General features: G+C 49.4%; 1 protein-coding gene across 2 annotated transcripts in view; it reads right to left on the minus strand.

The window, feature by feature from the left end:
• Positions 1–15739, minus strand: part of adissp (adipose secreted signaling protein) — a 277083-nt gene that overhangs the window by 174240 nt on the left and 87104 nt on the right. The window contains exon 1 of one of the 2 annotated variants that reach the window (XM_070861127.1): positions 70–168. The exons of the other annotated variant lie outside the window; for it this stretch is intronic. The gene's annotated coding sequence lies outside the window, so the exon portion shown is untranslated. Of the gene's footprint in view, positions 1–69; positions 169–15739 lie in introns of those variants that run through there. 2 annotated transcript variants of the gene reach the window in all.

Raw genomic sequence — 15739 nt, forward strand, 5'->3', positions numbered from 1 at the left:
CAAATGCTGAAGTCTCTCTCCCCACCCTCTTTTGTTTTGTCCTGAATGGTGATTTCCTAAGACACTCACACTCTCTGCTCCTTCACTCCCTCTCTTCTCTCCTCTGCTGAATAGTTGAACGCGGAAGTGCCTGACACGGTGATTGACAGGTCGACCTCCCGGGCCTAGGTTCCATTACGCCGGTGATTGACAGCGACAAGCCCCGCCCCCAGCCCTGGAGCAATGCTCTGTGGCTCCTCCCTCTCTCCCGCATTGTCTCAGCCTCCTGTGGAGCTGGGAAATGAGAGTAAACAGAGCAGGAAATGTTTTCTACTGACTCTCATGCACTTTTACATATATTTGTGCACGTTTAAGTATATACATATATAATCAATAGGCCTGCATGTGTGCGTATAAAGCAAAGCTAAACACTAGTACACGGTAGTAATAAGAACATAAGAAATAGGAGCAGGAGTAGGCCATTTGGCCCCTCGAGCCTGCTCCGCCATTCAATAAGATCATGGCTGATCTGATCATGGACTCAGCTCCACTTCCCTGCCCGCTCCCTATAACCCTTCACTCCCTTATTGCTCAAAAATCTGTCTATTTCCACCTTAAATATATTCAATGACCCAGCCTCCACAGCTCTTTGGGGCAGAGCATTCCACAGATTTACAACTCTCTGAGAGAAGAAATTCCTCCTCATCTCAGTTTTAAATGGGCAACCCCTAATTCTATATCCCCACGTTTTAGTTTCTCCTATGAGTGGAAATATCCTCTCTGCATCCAACTTGTCGAGCCCCCTCATTATCTTATAAGTTTCAATAAGATCACCTTTCATTCTTCTGAACTCCCATATGTATAGGCCCAACCTACTCAACCTATCTTCATAAGTCAACCCCCTCATCTCCAGAATCAACCTAGTGAACCTTCTCTGAACTGCCTCCAATGCAAATATATCCTTCCTTAAATACGGAGACCAAAACTGTACGCAGTACTCTCGGTGCGGTCTCACCAATACCCTGTACAGTTGTAGCAGGACTTCTCTGCTTTGTGAGGGAGCAGTAGAGAAAATTTTCCATTGACTCACACACATTTATGCATGTATATAATCAATAATATGCATATATAGTCAATATGCCTATATCTGTGGATTTCTTAGGCAGTCCCTCGGAGTCGAGGGTGACTTGCTTCCACACTGATATGAGTTGTCAGCTGACTGATGAGACCAATGCGGGACCTACAGTCTCTGTCACAGGTGGGCTAGATGGTGGTTGGAGGGACGGGTGGGTGGGGTGCGTTCCTTCGGCTGTTTGCGCTTGGCTTCCGCGTGCTCCCAGCGAAGAGACTCAAGGTGTTCGGCACCTTTCCAGATGCTTCTCCACTTTGGGTGGTCTTAGGCCAGGGATTCCCAGGGGCCGGTGAGGATGTTGCACTTTATCAAAGAGGGGTTGAGGGTGTCCTTGAAACGTTTTCTCTGCCCACCTGGGGATCGCTTGCCATGTAAGAGTTCCGAGTAGAGCGCTTGTTTTGGGAGTCTGGTATCGGGTATGCGGACGATGTGGCCCGTCCATTGGAGCTGATCGGGCGTGGTCAATGCTTCGATGCTGGGAATGTATCTATTCATGAAGCAAAGCTAAATACTAGCAAAGAGTAGTGCTGGAAAATGTGAGGGAGCAGTAGGGAAAGTTTTCTATTGACTCTCATGGGCTTTTATATACATTTATACATGTATAATCGCAGGGTCACTATTCTGGAATTCCCTACTGTTGTGTATGGAGAAAGAGTCAGACTGAACACTGTGAGCTCAAAGTAAAGTGTGACCTGAGTCTTTTATTGCCGGTCTCCAGAGTGCCGTCCAACCTGTGAAGCCTTCTGAAGTACCTGTGCTCCCAAAGGATTATTGGATCCCTTGGGACTCCAGGGGATGAGCCCTCTGGTGGCTGTACAGAGTAAATACAAGTCCATATAAATAACAACACTACCCCCCCAAAGTCAATAGTGTAACTATTTACAATGTGATTCGATCTGGGGCCCTTCATGCCCTGGTTGATCATCTCGGTGTGAAAGCAAGTGTTGTTGAATCAATTGTTGGGTCCTCGCTGGGCTGCTGTGCAGCTGGCCTTGCTGGGCTACCTGGTGTGTTGGGCCCTGCAGGGCTGCTGTGGATGATGGGTTCTGCTTCGTGGTCAACCGTGGTGCCGGTTGCCACTGGTGTGTATGTTGGGGAATCAAAAAAGGTAGGTTCCAATGTTGGTTGCTCAGGATAGTCCGTGAATCTAAGTTTTATTTGGTCCAAGTGTTTTCGGTGAATGAGTCCATTTGAAAGTTTGACTCAAAACACCCTGCTCCCCTCTTTGGCCACGACAGTGCCGGGAAGCCACTTAGGACCTTGTCCATAATTTAATACAAATACAGGATCATTGATTTCAATCTCATGTGATACATTTGCGCTATCATGGTATGCACTTTGTTGAAGCCGCCTGCTCTCTACCTGTTCATGTAGATCAGGGTGAACTAACGAGAGCCTTGTCTTAAGTGCTCTTTTCATGAGCAGTTCAGCAGGTGGGATCCCAGTGAGTGAGTGGGGTCTCGTGCGGTAGCTAAGCAGGACTTGGGATCAGCGAGTCTGCAGTGAGCCTTCAGTTACCCTCTTCAAACCTTGCTTGATGGTTTGCACTGCTCTCTCTGCCTGACCATTGGACGCTGGTTTAAAAGGGGCAGATGGGACATGTTTGATTCCGTTACGGGTCATGAATTCTTTGAACTCAGCACTGGTAAAACATGGCCCGTTGTCGTTGCCGTGAGTGGCAAACATGGCCTGCAGGCTTTCAGTCGTGGCAGTGGACGTGCTAGCCGACCTTATCTCACATAGAAACATAGAAAATAGGGGCAGGAGTAGGCCATTCGGCTCTTTGAGCCTGCACCACCATTCAATAAGATCATGGCTGATCATTCCCTCAGTACCCCTTTCCTGCTTTCTCTCCATACCCTTTGATCCCCTTAGCCATAAGGGCCATATCTAACTCCCTCTTGAATATATCCACTGAATATTCAATCTGTCATGTATGTAACCTTCATGTAACTGTAACCTTCATGTAACAACACTGCAATACTGTATACACCTAAGAAATGCACACCTTGACTACAGGGGGTGAACTTGTGGGAGACACTCCTCACCTGGTCATCCAGGTATATAAAGGGAGGTCCCACGCAGGGTCATCACTTCTTGGTCCTGTGAATAAAGGTTCAGGTCACAGAGTGACCTTGTTTGCAGAAAGTGCCTCGTGTGAATTTATCGTACTGTGTAAGGACATTACATTTGACGACGAGAAACGGGAATTAACACTCACGAGAATGGCCACCGGTAGCACAGAGGAATGGTACTGTGTTGGTGAGGACTGGGACGATTTCATTGAGAGGCTCCAGCAGAGCTTTGTCACGGCTGGGAGATGCAGCGGCTGACAAGCGAAGGGCGCGTCTACTGACCAGCTGTGGACCTAAGACGTATGCGCTGATGAAAGATCTGCTCGCACCCGAGAAGCCGGCGGACAAAACCTTTGAAGAGCTCAGCAAACTGATCGGTGAGCACCTCAAACCGGTGAGCAGAATACACATGACCCGACACCGATTCTATGCACACCGACGTCGGGAAGGACAGAGCACACCGGACATCGTTGCGGACCTTCGGCGCTTGGCCAGCCTCTATAGATTCACAGACGCCTGCAGGAGGGAGATGTTAAGGGATTTCTTTATTGAGGGCATTGGTCATGCCGGGATTTTCAGAAAGCTAATTGAGACCAAGGATTTGAACTTGGAAGCGGCGGCATTGATGGCTCAGACCTTCATGGCGGGGGAGGAGGAAACCAAGATAATATACGCGCGCAACTCTGCTTCCAATGTGGTGATGGATCAGGGAGTTAACATTGTAAACGCGACTCAGAACCCCGCAGGCAGGCAAGGGCAATTCGACACCACCCAGGCAGCAACAGACTCTAGAGTGGGTCCTCAACAGAGACAATGGCAGGTTGAACGGACATTTACGCCATTGACACCCACTAACAGAGTGCTCAAGAGCAATCAAAGAGACAATCAGAGAGGAATGCCTGATAACAGCTCTTTTGTTCACAACAATCTCAGCTCATGCTGGAGGTGCGGGGGCAGACATGCTGCAAAAACCTACAGGTTTCAACAATTCATCTGTAGAAATTGTAACTTCATTGGACATAAATTAGCCAGAATGTGCAGGAAGCCTGCAGCGAGGCTAATTTATGAGGCAGATGAACCAGAAGAGGGGTCTGCAAGGCAGGTTGATGCTTGGGACAAAGCATTGGACGCTGAAGTTCAGCGGGTTCAGGTGGCAAACATCCACAGCTCATATACCAAAACGCCATCTATGATGATGAAAGTCCTATTAAACGGCATCCCGGTACGCATGGAGCTAGACACAGGGGCCAGCCAGTCCAACAATTCAAGAAACTATGGCCACTCAGAGCTAGCAGACCCAAACTAGAACGCATTGACACGCAATTACGGACATACACCAAAGAGATCATCCCAGTGCTAGGCAGTGCAATGTTGGTGGTCACTCATAATGGATCAGAGAACCGGCTGCTACTGTGGATTGTCCCAGGAAATGGTCCTGCGCTTTTGGGGAGGAGCTGGCTAGCCGAGATGAACTAGAAATGGGGGGATGTGCACGCCATTTCATCTGTGGAGCGAAGTTCATGCTCACAGGTCCTACAGAAATTTGAGTCACTATTTCAACCTGGTGTCGGGACTTTCAAAGGTACCAAAGTAGTGATACACATCACCCCAGACGCCAGACCAGTGCACCACAAAGCCAGAGCTGTGCCGTATGTGATGCGAGAAAAAATTGAGAATGAGTTGGACAGGTAGCTACGAGAGGGCATAATTTCGCCCATTGAATTCAGCGACTGGGCAAGCCCCATCGCCCCTGTCCTAAAAACGGATAGCTCGGTCAGGATCTGTGGCAACTTCAAGGCCACTATCAACCGAGTGTCACTACAAGACCAATACCCGCTTCCGAGAGCGGAGGATCTTTTTGCCATGCTGGCAGGCGGCAAGCTGTTCACCAAGTTGGGCCTCACTTCAGCCTACATGACCCAGGAACTAGCCGAAGAATCCAAGCTACTGACCACCATCACCACGCAGAAGGAGCTATTTGTCTACAACAGGTGTCCATTTAGCATTCGATCAGCGGCGCTATCTTTCAAAGGACCATGGAAAGCCTGCTCAAATCCATCCCTGGAACAATCGTATTTCAGGACGACATCCTTATCACGGGTCGAGACACCAAGGAGCACCTCCACAACCTGGAGGAGGTGCTATGCTGACTGGACCGGGTAGGTCTTCGACTAAAGAAGTCCAAGTGTGTGTTTTTGGCCCCAGAGGTCGAGTATTTGGGCAGAAGGGTTGCCGCAGACGGGATCCGACCCACTGAATCAAAAACGGAGGCGATTGGTCGTGCACCCAGGCCCGGCAACACATTGGAGTTGCGTTCATTTCTGGGACTCTTGAACAATTTCCAGAACTTTCTGCTGAATTTAAGCACATTGTTGGAGCCGCTACATGTGCTCCTGCGTAAGGGTTGCGATTGGTTTTGGGGGGACTGTCAGGAACGGGCTTTCAATCGGGCGCAGAACCTGCTTTGTTCTAATAAGCTGTTGACCCTGTACAACCCCTGTAAGAAATAGGTTTTGACATGCAATGCATCATCCTATGGGTTGGGTGCGTGTTGCAGCAGAGTAATGATGAGGGCCAACACCAGATCACTCTCCCAAGCAGAACGGGGGATATGGGATGATTGAAAAGGAAGCACTCGCATGTATCTACGGGGTGAAAAAGATGCACCAGTACCTTTTTTGGCAGAAGGTTCGAGTTAGAAACGGATCACAAGCCGTTAACATTCTTGTTGTCAGACAGCAAAGCTATCAATGCCAATGCGTCAGCTCGCATACAGCGAGGGGCTCTCATGCTCGTGCGTATGACTACACCATACGGCACCGGCCAGGCACCGAAAATTGCGCTGACGCGCTCAGCAGGCTTCCACTGGCCACCACTGAGGGGGCAGTGGAGCAAAGCGCTGAGATGGTCATGGCCGTTGATGCCTTTGACAGCGCAGACTCCCCCATCACAGCCCGCCAGATCAAAATCTGGACAAACAGAGATCCCCTCCTATCTTTGATTAAGAAATGTGTCCTGACTGGGGATTGGGCGCCCGCACACTGAGCATGCCCTGAGGAGGTCAGGCCGTTTCACAGGCGGATGAATGAGCTCTCCATCCAAGCCGACTGCCTACTATGGGGTAGCCGGGTAGTCATGCCCCAGAGGGGCAGGGAAGCTTTCATCAGGGAACTCCACAGCAAGCACCCAGGCATCGTGCTAATGAAGGCCATTGCCCGGTCACATGTATGGTGGCCGGGAATTAACTCAGACCTGGAACACTATGTTTGCAGGTGCATGACGTGTGCCCAGCTGGGCAATGCCCCCAGGGAGGTCCCACTCAGCCCGTGGCCCTGGCCCACCAGGCCATGGTCACGTATTCACGTAGACTACGCGGGCCCGTTCATGGGAAAAATGTTCCGCATTGTTGTTGATGCAACAATGGATCGAGTGGATCATATTGAATTCGTGCACAACATCCACCACAGTGGAGAGTCTGCATGCGGTCTTTGCGACCCACGGCTTGCCGGACATCCTGGTTAGCGACAACGGCCCGTGTTTCACTAGCTATCAATTCCGGAAGTTCATGTAGGGTCAAGGCAGCACCGTTGAAGGCGGCTTCCAATGGCCAGGCGGAACGTGCGGTCCAAATCATTAAACAAGGCATGCTCTGGATTCAAGGACCCTCCCTTCAATACCGCCTATCACGCCTCCTGCTGGCCTATAGATCCCGACCGCATTTGCTCACAGGAGTCCCACCAGCGGAACTACCCATGAAGCGTACACTTAAAACTCAGCTGTCCCTCATTCATCCAGTCCTGTCAGACATTGTTGAGGGCAAGCGCCAGTCCCAAAATGAGTGCCACAACCGAAACTCAAAGGGGAGATGTATAGAAATCGATGACCCTGTATTTGTTCTTAATCATGCTTTGGGGCCCAAGTGGCTTGAGGGTACTATAATTGGCAAAGAGGGGAATAGGGTCATCGTGGTCAGACTCAACAATGGACAGATATGCCGCAAGCATCTGGACCAAGTAAAAAAAAGGTTCAGCATGGACACTGAGGAACCTGAGGAAGATCATGAGATGGTATTCACACCACCGCCAGTGAACGAGCAACAAAAACATTCAGCAGCATGCACAGTCCCTGCGGCCAGCCCGGACAGGCCGGAATCACCACAGGGGACAGACACGCAGGCCAAGGCTCAACAGCCAGAGCCCCCAACTGCGGCGCTCCACGAGAGAGCGCCGACCACCTGAAAGACTTAATCTTTGACTTCATAAGATGTTGGGGGGGCAGGTGATGTCATGTATGTAACCTTCATGTAACTGTAACCTTCATGTAACAACACTGCATACTGTATACATCGAAGAAATGGACACCTTGACCACAGGGGGTGAAGTTGTGGGAGACACTCCCCACCTGGATATCCAGGTATATAAAGGGAGGTCCCACGCAGGGTCATCACTTCCTGGTCCTGTGAATAAAGGTTCGGGTCACAGAGTGACCTTGTCGGCAGAATGTGCCTCGTGTGAATTTATAGTGGTGTGTAAGGACATTACACAATCCACTTGGAGTACGCATCTACAACCATGTTCCCAATGTTGGGGAAGTCCAGAACCAGGGGTCACAGTCTAAGGATAAGGGGTAAGCCATTTAGGACCGAGATGAGGAGAAGCTTCTTCACCCAGAGAGTGGTGAACCTGTGGAATTCTCTACCACAGAAAGTTGTTGAGGCCAATTCACTAAATATATTCAAAAAGGAGTTAGATGTAGTCCTTCCTACTAGGGGGATCAAGGGGTATGGCATGAAAGCAGGAATGGGGTACTGAAGTTGCATGTTCAGCCATGAACTCATTGAATGGCGGCGCAGGCTCGAAGGGCCGAATGGCCTACTCCTGCACCTATTTTCTATGTTTCTATGTTTCTATGTTTCTACAAGGAACATTTTACCCAAGAATGGGTCTGCATAGTCAACGTGTATCCTAGACCACGATTTGGACGGCCAAGACCATAAACTTAGCGGTGCCTCCCTGGGTACATTGCTTAACTGCGAGCATGTATTACATCAATGAATGCAGGACTCTAAGTCCGCATCGATACCGGGCCATCACACGTGGGATCTGGCTATCGCTTTCATCATTACGATGCCTGGGTGGGTACTGTGGAGGTAATTGATGAAGGTGTCTCTGCCCTTCTTGGGGACCACTACTCGATTGCCCCACAGAAGGCAGTCTGCCTGGATAGACAGTTCATCTTTGCGCCGCTGGAGCAGCTTTATCTCTTCCTGCATTCCCACTGGGACACTGGACCAGCTCCTGTGAAGTACACAGCTTTTGACTAGAGATAATAAGGGGTCCTAGCTTGTCCAGGTTTTGATCTGCCGGGCAGTGACGGGTGATTGCTCACTCTCAAATGCTTCCATAACCATGGCAAGATCTGCGGGCTGCGCCATTTCCAGCCCCGTGGTGGGCAATGGCAGCCTACTGAGAGCATTGGCGCAGTTTTTCTGTGCCTGGCCTGTGGTGGATGGCGTAGTTATATGCGGACAATGTGAGCGCCCATCTCTGGATACGGGCCGATGAGTTGGTATTTATTCCTTTACTCTCGGAAAACAGAGATATAAGTGGATTATGGTCAGTTTCCAATTCGAATTTTAGCCCAAACGGGTATTGATGCATTTTCTTTACTCCATAGACACACGCTAACGCTTCTTTTTCAATCATGCTGTAGGCTCTCTTAGCCTTAAACACATTCCTGGTTACATAAGCAACCGGTTGCAGTTTCCCGAAATCATTAGCTTGCTGCAATACACACCCGACGCCATATGACGACGTATCACATGCTGGTACTAAACGTTTATATGGATCATACAACACAAGCAATTTGTTTGAGCAAAACAATTTTCTCGCTTTTACAAAGACATTTTCTTGGCTTTTGCCCCAAACCCATTTGCCTCCTTTTTGTAATAAGACATGCAGTGGTTCTAACAGTGTGCTGAGACCCGGTAAGAAGTTACCAAAGTAGTTCAAGAGTCCCAGAAACGACTGCAGCTCCGTCACGTTCTGTGGCCTCGGTGCGTTCTCGATTGCCTTTGTCTTCGTGTTGGTGGGCCTGATGCCGTCCGCTGCAATCCTCCTTCCCAAGAACTCCAGTTCAGGCGCCAGGAAAACGCACTTTGAGCGTTTTAACCTGGACTCTACGCGGTTGAGTCGACTAAGAACCTCCTCCAGATTCTGCAGGTGCTCGACTGTGTTCTGACCTGTGACTAAGATGTCGTCCTGGAAGACCATGGTGTGCGGGACCGACTTCAGTAAACTTTCCATGTTTCTCTGGAATATCGCCGCCGCTGATCGGATTCCAAACGGGCATCTGTTATAAACAAAAAGACCTTTGCGCGTGTTGATGTAGGCTGAAGTCAGATCCAGCTTCGTGAATGTCTTTCCTCCCACCAGCGTTGCAAAGAGGTTGTCAGCCTTTGGTTGTGGGTATTGGTCCTGCAGGGAGAAACGTTTGATAGTTTCTTTGTAATCGCCACAGATTCTGATAGTGCCGTCTCCTTTGAGGACTGGGACAATAGGACAGGCCCACTCGTTGAACTCGATCGGTGAAATGATGCCCTCTCTTTGCAGCCGGTCCAGCCTGATCTCTACCCTTTCTCTCATCATGTATGGTACTGCTCTCGCCTTCTGATGGATGGGTCGCGCCCCTGGAATTAGGTGGATCTGCACGTTTGCTTCTTGGAATTTCCCGATGCCTGGTTTGAACAGTGAAGCAAATTTGTTTAAGACCTGGGCACACGAAGTGTCGTCAGTGGGCAATAGCTCCTGTCAGCTAGCTCCTGCCGCGCAGCATGGGACCATCATCCGGTACCACCCAGAGTGGTAGCTTGTGCACCGCTCCATCGTAGGAGACCTTTACGGTAGCACTGCCAATTACAGGAATCAGTTCTTTGTAAATTCTTAGTATCGTGCGAACTGGAGTTAAGACTGGCCTTGAGGTCTTTTGCACCACAACCTTTTGAAAGTCTTTTTGCCCATGGTGGACTGGCTCGCACCCGTGACCAGCTCCATTGACACCGGGAGTCCATTTAGTTCAACATTCAACATTATCGGGGGACAATACATGGTGAATGTGTGCACCCAATGTACCTCTGCCTGCTCTATCTGAGGCTCTGATTGGTCATGATCCTCCGTGGATCTGTCCTCCTCTGCAACATGGTGATTTGCAGGTTTAACAGGCTTTGCAGCTCACCTACACACTTGTTGGAGGTGTCCCATTGTTCCACAGCCCTTGCAAACATACTCTTTGAATCGGCATGAATGGAAAGGATGATCACCCCCGCAGCACCAACAAGGTGTTAGTGGCCTTGCATTCATCATCCTTGATGGTGGAATCTGAGTCACCTGCGGACGTGTAGCTGCAGGTATTTGTGACCTGCCCTGTACGTTATGATTCGAAAACAACATCACTTTGTTCACAGTACTTGTAGCAGTACTTGTGTTCGGAGAGATTTGCTTCGTATTGTCAGTGGTGGCAATGAACACCTGGGCTATCGCTATGGCCTTACTCAAGGTTGGGGTCTCTACAGTCAAAAGTTTGCGAAGTATGGTTTCGTGGTCAATGCAAAGTACGAAAAAGTCTCTGAGCATGTGCTCCAAATGTCCTTCAAATTCGCAATGTCCTGCAAGGCGTCTTAGCTCGGCGACATAACTCGCCACTTCCTGGCCTTCAGACCTTTTGTAGGTGTCGAACTGGTACCTCACCATCAGAACGCTTTCCTTCGAGTTCAGATGGTCTCGGTCCAGTGTGCACAAATCGTCGTATGATTTCTCCGTGGGTTTCGCTGGAGTGAAGTGGTGCCCCACAGACGGTGAGGAGGATCGCCCTTCGTTTGGCAGCGCTCTCTTCCCCATCTAGCTCGTTGGCCACGAAGTATTGGTCGAGTCGCTCCATAAAAGTTTCCCAATCATCTCCCTCTGAAAATTTCTCCAGGATGCCCACTGTTCTCTGCATCTTTGGGTTCGCTATCTGTATCTCGTCACCAGTTGTTGTGTATGGAGAAAGAGTCAGACTGAAGACTGAGCTCAAAGTAAAGTGTAACCGTAGTCTTTTATTGCAGGTCTCCAGAGTGCCTCTCCAACCTGTGAAGCCTCCTTAAAGGGATTATGGGATCCCTTGGGATTCCAGGGGATGAGCCCTCTGGTGGCTGTACAGAGTAAATACAAGTCCACATATATAATACTTACCTAACATTATTGTAGGAGAACCCTCATCAACAGTTCAAGGAGAAAGACCACTTTCACCTCAGGGCCACTAGTGATGGGCAATAAATGTGGTCTTGTCAGTATTGCCCAAATCCTGGGAACAAATATATAGGTTGTTACCAGAAATAGAAATTATAACGGAACAATGAAGAATGAGGGGTGAGATATCTCTTTAACAAAGATGACCAAATGCCTGCTTTTCTCCCTGGTTAATGATCCACTAACCAAACCCCAGAGGACTATGGGTGCTCATGCCATTGAGTTTATTCAAGAACGAGATCGATAGACTTTTGGATACTAAAGGAATCATCACTATCATAGGCAGTCTCTCGAAATCGAGAAAGACTTGCTTCCACTCTAAAAGTGAGTTCTCAGATGACTGAACAGTCCAATGTGGAAATTACAGTCTCTGTCACAGATGGGACAGACAGTGGTTGAAGGAAAGGGTGGGTGGGGAGTCTGGTTTGCCGCACGCTCCTTCCGCTGTCTGCGCTTGATTTCCGCATGGTCTCGGCGACGAGACTCGAGATGCTCAGCGCCCTCCCAGATGCTCTTCCTCCACTTTGGGCGGTCTTGGGCCAGGGACTCCCAGGTGCCAGTGGGGATGTTGCACTTTATCAAGGACGCTTTCAGGATGTCCTTGAAAAGTTTCCTCTGCCCTCCTGGGGCTCTCCTGCCGTGTAGGAGTTCCGAGTAGAGCACTTGCTTAGGGAGTCTCGTGTCGGGCATGCGGACGATGTGGCCCACCCAGCGGAGCTGGTCGAGTGTGGTCAGTGCTTCGATGCTGGGGATGTTGGCCTGGGCGAGGACACTGATGTTGGTGTGTCTATCCTCCCAATGGATTTGCAGGAATCTTCCTCGCCGCCATGCTCCACCTCACAATCAACAAGCTCCCCGCTGGAGTGGAATTAAACTACAGAACCAGTGGGAAGCTGTTTAACCTACGCCGCCTCCAGGCCAGGTCCAAGATCACCGTAACCTCTGTCATTGAGCTGCAGTATATGGACGACGCCTGCGTCTGCGCACATTCTGAGGCTGAACTCCAGGATATAGTCAATGTATTCACTGAGGCATATCAAGGCATGGGCCGTACGCTTAACATTCGTAAGACAAAGGTCCTCCACCAGCCTGTCCCCACCGCACAGCACTGCCCTCCAGTCATCAAGATCCACGGCGCGTCCCTGGACAACGTGGACCATTTCCCATATCTCGGGAGCCTCTTGTCAACAAAGGCAGACATTGATGCAAAGAGTCAACATCGCCTCCAGTGTGCCAGTGCAGCCTTCGGCCGTCTGAGGAAAAGAGTGTTTGAAGACCAGGCCCTCAAATCTACCACTAAGCTCATGGTCTACAGGGCTGTAGTAATACCCGTCCTCCTGTATGGATCTGAGGCATGGACGATGTATAGAAGTCACCTCAAGTCGCTGGGCATATATCTCCAACGCTGTCTCCGCAAGACCCTGCAAATCCCCTGGGAGGACAGGCGCACCAACATCAGTGTCCTCGACCAGGCCAACATCCCCAGTATTGAAGCACTGACCACACTCGATCAGCTTCGCTGGGCAGGCCACATAGTTCGCATGCCAGATACGAGACTCCCTAAGCAAATGCTTTATGAGGAGCTCCTTCATGGTAAACGAGCCAAAGGAGGACAGTGGAAACGTTATAAGGACACTCTCAAAGCCTCCCTGGTAAAGTGCGACATCACCACTGACCCCTGGGAGACCCTGGCCAAAGACCGCCTGAGGTGGAGAAAGTACATCCGGGAGGGCGTTGAGCTCTTCGAGTCTCAACGCAAAGAGCATGAAGAGGCCAGGCGCAGGCAGCGAAAGGAGCCCGAGGCAAACCAGTCCCACCGACCCCTTCCCTCGACGAATGTCTGTCCCACCTGTAACAGGGTCTGTGGCTCTCATATTAGACTGTTCAGCCATCAAAGAACTCACTTTGGGAGAGGAAGCAAGTCTTCCTCGATTCCGAGGGACTGCCTATGATGATAGGATTTGCAGGATCTTGTGGAGGCAGCGCTGGTGGTACTTCTCCAGCGCTTTGAGGTGTCTGTTGAATACAGTCCACATCTCTGAGTTACATAGGAGGGCAGGTATCACTACTGCCCTGTAGTCATAAGCTTGGTGCCTGATTTGAGGTTCAGGTCTTCAAATACTCTCTTTCTCTGGCGACCGAAGGCTGCGCTGGCACACTGGAGGCAGTTTTGGACCTTGTCATCGATGTCTACCCTTGCTGATAATATGCTCCCGAGGTATGGAAAATGGTCCACGTTGTCCAAGGCAGAGCCATGGATTTTGATGACCAGGGGGCGGTGCTGTGTGGCGGGGTCAGGTTGGTGGATGACCTTTGTCTTACTGATATTTAGCGTAAGGCCCATGCTTTCGTACACCTCGGTTAAAGTGCTAATGATGGCTTGGAGTTCGGCCTCTGAGTATGCGCAGACGCAAGCATCATCCGTGTACTATAGTTCGATGACAGAGGATGGGACGACCTTGGATCTAGCCTGGAGGCGACGTTGATTGAACAGGTTCCCACTGGATCTATAGTTTAGTTCCGCTCCAGCGGTGAGCTTGTTGATAGTGAGATGGAGCATTACAGCAAGGAAGATCGAGAAGAGCATTGTTGCGATGACGCAGCCCTGCTTGACCCCGGTCTGGACGTGGATTGGGTCAGTGGTGGATCCATTGGTCAGGATCACGGCCTGCATGTCGTCGTGGAGCAGGCGGAGGATGGTGACAAACTTTTGGGGGCAGCCTAAATGGAGCAGGATGCTTCATAATCCCTCATGGTTGACAGTGTCAAAGGCCTTTGTGAGGTCAAATAAGGCCATGTACAAGGGCTGGTGCTGTTCCCTACATTTCTCTTGTAGTTGTCGCGCGGTAAGATCATGTCCGTTGTATCCCTTAGTGGACGGAATCCACATTGTGACTCTGGGAGGAGCTCCTCAGCCACAGGGAGAAGACGGTTGAGGAGGATTCTTGCTATGATTGTCCCAGTGGCTGACAGCAGGCAGATTTCTTTGTAGTTGCCGCAGTCGAACTTGTCCCCTTTTTTGAAGATGGTCACGATTACGGTATCTCTACCCCGGCATGCTCTCCTCCTTCCAGAATCAAGAGATATGAGGGTAGTACAGCCATGATCTTATTGAATGGTGGAGCAGGCTCGAGGGGCCGAATGGCCTACTCCTGCTCCTATTTCTTATGTTCTTATGTTCAAATCGGGAGAATGCAGTGTTGAAACACGTGACTTATGAAATCCAATTTCTTCAGCAGGATATTAATTACAGAACAAAGTAGGAATTCTCTCCGTTTTTCTCAAATTTCACCTTTTTTGGATAAAACAAGTAAAATGAAAATGTGCAATAGTTATTGACCTGAAAAGATATTAGAGGAGGAAGTCTTTCCTCACAGATTGCCATGCCCTCTAATTTGATTGTATTCATCTTGAGCCTGTGCCCAAATCATTCGTTTAATGGAAAGTAAGAAGCAATCAGTCAAAGATGAGTAATGCAGGATGTAAAGTTGGACAGACACGTGGGAGTTCTTGTAACAACAGCAAACTCCCACTGAATGACAATGAGGAGGTTTTTAAGTAGAAATAAAAGATAAAATCTGCTGGGGTGAAATTACTCTTTTAATGAAAATTGGTAGAATGTCTGCTTTTCTCTTTAGTTAATGGTGGTCCTGCTATTTAGTCAGGAGTTAAGCAACGCGCCGATTTTAAAATTCTCATCCGTGTTTTCAAATCCCTCTATGGCCTCACCCCTCCCTGTTTCTGTAACCCCTCACCAGCCCCACAACCCTCCGAGATCTCTGCGTTCCTCTAATTCTGGCCTCTTTTGCATCCCTGATTTTAATCCCTCCACCATTGGTGGCCGTGCCTTCAGCTGCCTGGGCCCTAAGCTCTGGAATTCCTTCACTAAACCTCTCCGCCTTACTACCACACTCTCTCCTCCTTTAAGATGCTCCTTAAAACCTGCCTCTTTGACCTCTCCTTATGTGGCTCGGTGTCAAATTTTGTTTGATAGTGCTCGTGTGAAGCGCCTTGGGATATTTTACTACGTTAAAGGTGCTATATAAATACAAGTTGTTGTCGTTGTTGGTCAATAATGGAAAGAAGGAGACATTTTCATTGAAAAAGAAAGAAAGACTTGGATTTATATAGCACCTTTCACGACTACTGGATGTCTCAAAGCACTTTACAACCAATGAAGTACTTTTGGATTGTGGGAAACAAGATAACAAACTTGTGCACAGCAAACTACCCACAAACAGCAATGTGATAATGACCAGATAATCTGT

This window comes from Pristiophorus japonicus, chromosome 2 (genome assembly GCF_044704955.1).
Source record: "Pristiophorus japonicus isolate sPriJap1 chromosome 2, sPriJap1.hap1, whole genome shotgun sequence".
Taxonomy (NCBI): domain Eukaryota; kingdom Metazoa; phylum Chordata; class Chondrichthyes; family Pristiophoridae; genus Pristiophorus; species Pristiophorus japonicus.